The sequence below is a fragment of the Haliotis rubra genome, unplaced genomic scaffold, assembly GCF_003918875.1.
Source record: "Haliotis rubra isolate DU_JTF1 unplaced genomic scaffold, ASM391887v1 Scf365, whole genome shotgun sequence".
Classification (NCBI taxonomy): Eukaryota; Metazoa; Mollusca; class Gastropoda; order Lepetellida; family Haliotidae; genus Haliotis; species Haliotis rubra.
This window is the reverse complement of record NW_025767041.1, coordinates 209374-216537: the sequence shown is the minus strand read 5'-3', so window position 1 is coordinate 216537 and position 7164 is coordinate 209374. Positions and strand designations below refer to the sequence as shown.

Genomic DNA, 7164 nt, shown 5'->3' with positions numbered 1-7164 from the left:
CACGGCCGAAAGCTGTGAATACACAATTCCATTTAAAAAGTGGTCACACGTATTAACGCATGTTATATTTGATATATATTTTGTATATGTGATTACACTTTCTCAGCAAAGTACATATCTTTTGGCGATACAGTTGCTATTAGAATCTTAAAGGGACACCCTATTGTTTAGACAGTGGTTCAGAATATGATCTTTACACACTCTAGGTTTGTTCTGCGACTTTATCTTTGCCACATCAAGCAATGTAAAAATTTGGGGCATAACTAGTGTCCATGAAATGTACTCGGCACCCTGAGCTACTTGCTGACCGTCAACATGTCAACATCGCCAACGTCATGCAACGGTAAATATATTATTAGGTCAATCAATTCTTTTATTCGGTATAAAGGCCAACGGCCCATGTACCATATAATACAAAATAATCATTATAATGACAGATTGGAATTTCTGAGAAATAGAGCTTCCTTAATAAACTTTGCAACATTTAACAAAATATTTATCTTATTACATGTTAAAAGAATTTTAAATTTAAACATCGTGGGTGATTTACAATAAAATCTTGGTATATATTTTGATCTGAGATAGTCATACAATGGGCCCTTTTCGAAGGAAGTGATATTCATCTTCTACACAACCTAACGCACAAAATGTACATATGCTATTACTGCGGGGAATGTCACCCCGTCTGCCAATATTAACCAGTAAAGGGAGCTCACACATTCGTAAAAAACATAAAAGTCTTCTGTATTCTCTTTCTAGGATAGCACACAAACAATATTCAACTGACAAAAGAGATTTATATTCTTTAAAATTACAAAATTTACTTGAATCACAAATTTTAGAGTACCAATTTTGTTGATTGCAGTTTTTAAGTCTTTGTACAAAAGTATTAAGAAACATGTTTTTATCACCCACTTCATGTGTGATCCACACTAAACCAAAGCCATAACTAAATAGTAAGTGTTTAACCTTTGATGCCCAAGTTATACGATTACATTCATCTAATGATTTACATAATAACATTGTTTTGGATATCTAACAGTTGGCATTGCTAACAATTTTAACCAAAATGAAATACATCGTTTATGATAATCAATAAACAGACCATGTCTACCGCATTCACCCAAAGCCGCATCATTTGAGACATAATACCCAACACCTAAAACATATTTACAAAACTTAATGTGAAAACGTTCAACATATTCAATTTTAAAAAATCCCCATACCTCACTGGAATAAAGTAAAATTGGTTTTATCTGTGTATCAAAAATCTTAAATAAAACAGTGGGAGAAATTTTCTTCATCTTATACTGTAGGTGTTTAACTGAAAATAAAGCCTTATTGGCTTTCTAAACAAGAACATTAATTGCTTTTGACCAACATAATCTATTAGAATCCCAGGTAATTATAATACGTTGATATCTTAACCTGATCACTTCCAAACATCAATTTTTCTGTTCCCCTTAGCTTACAACCGTTTCTAAACACTAATATCTCTGTCTTATCTAGATTAACATTTAATCCCCATTTAATACTATACTGCTAAAGTACATCAAGTTTTCTCTGCAAACCAACAACACTGTCATCAAACACACACAAGTCATTTGCATAAGATAACAACAATATATCCATAAATTCTTGACCTACAAAAATATCCCTAACATTGGATTCATACAACATATTTTCAAATTCTACCACAAACAATGAGAACAGCAAGGGGCTGAGTACACATCCCTGTTTCACACCACTCAATGTATCAAAATAATTGGATATTGACAAATTAGTTATTTTAACAGCAGATTTTACATTTGCATACATATCAAACAAAACATTAAATAGTTTACCATGAATGTCCCTTTTCAATACAGAGTACCATAATAGTTTTCTATTAATAGAATCAAATGCTTTTTTGAAATCAACAAACAAGCAGTAAAAGCGACCATTAGTCTTTGTAAGATACTTTTGTACTAAACATTGTAAGATAAAAATGTTGTCTAGAGTGCTGTAACCAGCTTTAAACCCCGCTTGTGATTCAGGCAGCTGTTCATACAAAGAACAAAACAGTGTTAATCTCTTGTTCAAAATGAATGTAAACACTTTATTCATAATGACAGTAAGTGTTATGACTCTATAATTATTAACTTCTGAGGCTTTTCCTTTTTTGTGTAATGGTACCACTAATCCCTTGTTCCATTCCACAGGAAATTTACCTCTAGAAAGTATAGCATTAAATAACACATGAAAATACGGTAACAGTTCAGATTTACAAGATTTAATCATCTCAGGTGTAACTGCATTAGGTCCAGGCGCTTTCCCAACACTGAGATTGCCAATAGCCTGAAGAATTTCAACGTTCGATATTTCACTGTTTAATATGTGATTGACGTCATCATCATTACAGGCACTACAAGTTTGGTCATCATGTTCTTTCACAAACTGATCGGCTTTATTGAGATGATTTTGATCAATGTCAGTGTTTATGGTATTAAAGACAGTTCCAAAATATGACACCCATTCAGTCGCTGATATGGAGTTTGACGTGCTGCTTTTTGGTTTTATCTGTTGTTTAATATGACTCCAAAATATTAGGGGTCACTATCAAGACAAGATATGACATTTCTGCTTGGCGAACTACCAAGGTTACCCTGACAATCGTCTAGTAGAGCAACATGTCTGTAAACAGTACTTCAGCTGTTACTTTGTTACGGTTATATCTGGAGGCCCATATATCTTAGATTATATTTATGCAGGTCAGCATGAGGTTTTATTTATCCTAGACATCCACCTGCCGTTATCCTCACAATTGAGATTCATATGCCGAGATAAATTTATCTAAGATCCTTTTTGTAGCGCCACGGACTTCAGATTAAAATAGTTGTCAAGCTGGTTTACTGTACAAAACACAGATGAATCTGTACACACACAAGTACATAGCAGATAGATAGTGTATTACTTATACTGAAGTAGGTGTACTGGAGTTTAGTTGATGTCGTGCAGCAAGTGCCCGGAGATAAGTAGAGATGGTAGCTTCATTTCAACCCATATATCTGCTCATTCCGAACCTACAAAGCAGTAGAGTTCAACGCAGCAGCCAACATTCCCGATTCAGAAATAGTGTAGGTCGCACTCAGCTTGTTACGTATTGAACGTGTTATACTTAGGTACAATACATGGACCCACCAACACATCAAGAGACATATACTGTGAAGCATCGTTATTGCTATGAATATGTTTTAAAAGTAGTCTGTTACATTTGGGATTAGACTTTCTTAGTTAAGATTCCTATACTTTTTTAGGTTGAGTCTCGCCAGGGATTCCAAGCATCTAGTCGCCAGCACGCAGTTTCCTTATTGCTGCAGTCAGAAAAATGACGACATGCCTGTAAAAGCACATCATAAAACAGTTTATTATATTAGATCCTTAGTGGAGATGTATTGGTAGACAAAGAAGATATTAATCAAATTTTTGCGAACAAAAATTATTAAACACTGAGTCTATAAGGTCATGGCAAACCTATCTCCGCACACCCAGCCCATTTAGAGAATGGAACACTTCACCCACCGCACTACCCCGCTGTCAACCTCTCATCGAACTGAATAAATACTTCATAAACGAACATAAAAACTATTCATGTACGTGTGTCTACAGACAATGACCTGTAAATCATCTATATTATATGTTGGGAAGAGCCCTTAACTGAGAGTGCATGTGACGGCGTTGATTGGTGAGAATTATTCATCACAGCATATGTTTGTCACAACAGGTAGGACATCCGAGTTGGTGAGACGCCTGTCGAGATGTGTCATACCAGGTAAGACCGATTTGTTTGAGTGGCATTTTAGAAGTTGCTGGTATAGAGATGACACAACTTTATGGATGATCAACTTCATTATTTTAACAATAGCGACGTTTCGGTATAGGTCCTTATACCGTTTGAAATGCAGACATGTTGCTTGAAAACGGTATAAAAACCTATACCGAAACGTCGCTATTGTTGATCATCCATAAAGTTGTGTCATCTCCAGGTAAGACCGGGATATAGTCACGATAGAATACTGTGTTAGGTTTTACTGCAGGTTGTATTACAAATGTCCGAGTAAGTCCCGCTGTCGCTTCATTGAAGGTCATACCTGCATGATTGGTGGGACTTGACAGACAGTCTTACAACCACGATGTCATCTGACCACCAGGCACACAGCCTGACCTGTTAACACAATCCAGGACAATGTCATACTTATTTTCATCTGCTGGATGTCACTGCCCCAGTCGCTTGTTTCGTCCTCGTGTCATCATGGTCTGGTTTGACTGACATAATGACAAACCGACAACAGTTGTATATGAACGAGAAACTTGGACAATATAAAATGAAAGATTATACCAGCAGATCAAAATAACCATGACTTTTTTCTGGCACATCTAACAGTGGGCTATGTTAAGCTTCTAAAATGACAATTGCGAAAAAATGAAAATTATAGAGAACGTAAATATGAAAGCGATTATGTCATGATAGAAATATGATATCCAATTCAACTATATCGGGAACAGAATATATAAATGTGAATTATGTATAATAAAGTTTTGAGGAATATCCATTGGATGACTCATTAAATCCCTTCAAGGTGCTGAAGGTGACCTTGATAAGGGACCGTTCATAATTTATGGCTAGGGGGGTGGGGTAGGGGTGATGATGATTGTTATGGAGAAGCATGTACAATGTGAATGACACCCCCTAATATTAATGTACAGAGTAATGACCCTCCCCCACCTTCCCCTCCGCATTTCGTGTACAAAATCAATGACCCACCACCCACCCAAACTTTGGAAGCATAAATTTTAGATATTTTTATGTACAAAGTTGCTGACCCCCTAGTACATGTGTACAAAATTAATTACCCTCTCCCCCTAACTATATCTTATGGATGGTCCATAAGGTTTTCAAGCATACATGTATGTCGTCTATGTCTACATGCATGTCAGTGCACGTCCATACGTCCAGCTGGTAATCACTATATTTTATTGCACGAAAAGAAACCATTTCTTTTGTAAAGAATATATATCAGAATCTATAATAATTCATAATAATATGTGAACCTCGAGAAAACGTTATGACATGTTTTGTTTGTTATATATTTCATTGAGTTTTGTTTCCATATTTCAGGATGTGGATCCCGCTGTCGATGATCCTCTGCGTAGTATCATGGGCTGACATATGTCACGGTGGGTACATGATGGTCCAGGAGGATATATTTAGGAGCAGAGAGATCTTGGTCGTATTATATTCTTGATGTGACACGTATACGATTATGGTTAATGTTGTCCTAGTTAATATCGGACAAATGTGTCAACAATGGTTGTAATCATACACCGTACACCTTTCTTTAAGGGAGTGCTTCTAGAGATCTCTCAACGCTACACAATGAGTTTTTTGCCTGGCGAATGTCCGACAGACCGGTAACCGCCACCACGAAGGGCATACACAATTATGATGATCAGCTGGAGTCCTTCAACATGTCTATGTTCATCATCAGAAAGGTACATGCAAGTCATATTCAATGTAAAAGTACAATTTTGAAGGAAAATATCTGACAGTTAGTTTTCTGACATTTAAATGTTTTAAGAGAAAACTAATCAGCCTTTGTCATTACCTCATCAGGAGAAGGCTGACTCCTTCCACAACCGACTGGAGGACATCTCTCAGACTGACCTGAGTAAGTCAGACCTGGTCAACTACAAGATCCTGGACGACATGCTGACCACCTACATCCGGGGCTGGGAGTGGAGAGAGTAAGGGGAACGTTTTGAGTGAGTGAGTGAGTGAGTTACATTTAACGCCGCTCTGGAAGTATTTCAATTTCGGCGTCTTGGCGTAATTTTGATGGAAAGTCCCGATGTGATAGAGGTTCCTTTTGCATGACTAAGGGTCTGGCAGACCTAGAACATAACCAGGATATTTCTGGGATTTGAACCAACGATCACTGTTTTTGCTGCCTAAGGGATGCAAGTCTACACAGTGAATAGCGTCGGCATGGAGACCTGGTCACCCGCACATGATGATCAAGTCAGGTACAAATGGCACCATAGGAACACGTATTGTGTGCCAGTAAGGCTTCAGATAACATGTATAACCTGAGAACCTTTAAAAGTAAACAGTAACGGTGAATCATATACCTTGTCCTAACTCCTAGTCAAATATTGCCCAAGGGCTATTTAGTATGGTATTCATGCTCTGGTATTACTTTTTGCTGTGGTTTCAATGTCCGGTATAAACTTTTGCAGATACCAGAACCTGAATCCGGTCAGTTTCATGGACGGTATTCAAAGGAATCCCTCTTCGTTTGTCGATTCCTTACCATTCTTCACTCGGGGCGACTACGAGAACTATATCGCCAGACTGCAGAAAATGCCTGACCAAGTACCTACAACATAAACTTTATACAACTCAACTTACGTTTTGAAATTTAGAGCTAAAATGTTATACATGATTTTGATCTACAGATTATACGCCAAGTTTAAAGATGACTTAAAAACATTTTCTTTTGGTTTCAATATTCACATGTTAACAAAATGGCTGACACGTGCTACAACCAATGTGGCATCCTACCCATCAACTCACATCATCTTGTTGCTGTTTCAGTACCAGGAATTCCAAACATTGATGAGGACTGCCATGGAGCTAAACAGGACTTCCCATAACCAGTCATTGGTACTGATAACAATGTGGTCGATGAGGGAGGAGGGAGGAGGTAAGCGAGGAGAGAGGGAGGGAGGGATGGAGGGAAGGAGCGAGTGAAATTGGATCAAACGGAATTCACGGTTAATGGTAATTCATGTTAGCGATTCTAACGTGATTAATAGGCTTCTCACACTACATTGTCTAACGAACACTGGGTGTGACGTCACTGCATTATATTAACCACGCATACAAATAAATACAAGCAGCATGTATACCCTGACATATTGTATGCCTGTTCAGTTTGCAAGAGTGACATGAAAATATTCATTCCCATGAAAGTTATGAAATAGTTTGTAGTCGGTTCTGTATTTCAGATTCAGACATGTCTAAACTTCAGATTCGTGTTGAGGAACAGTTCGATGCCTTGATGGGTCAGACCAATGAATCAGTGTTCTACGCTCCCTTTCTTGGTACCTTGGACAACGGTACAG

General features: G+C 37.5%; 1 long non-coding RNA gene across 1 annotated transcript; it reads left to right on the top strand.

Moving 5' to 3' along the window:
- The first annotated feature begins 6319 nt into the window (after positions 1 to 6319).
- LOC124285658 lies at positions 6320 to 7164 on the top strand. Its single transcript, XR_006900863.1, has 3 exons — positions 6320 to 6412; positions 6635 to 6703; positions 7071 to 7164. It is a non-coding gene; the product is annotated as an uncharacterized LOC124285658 (long non-coding RNA).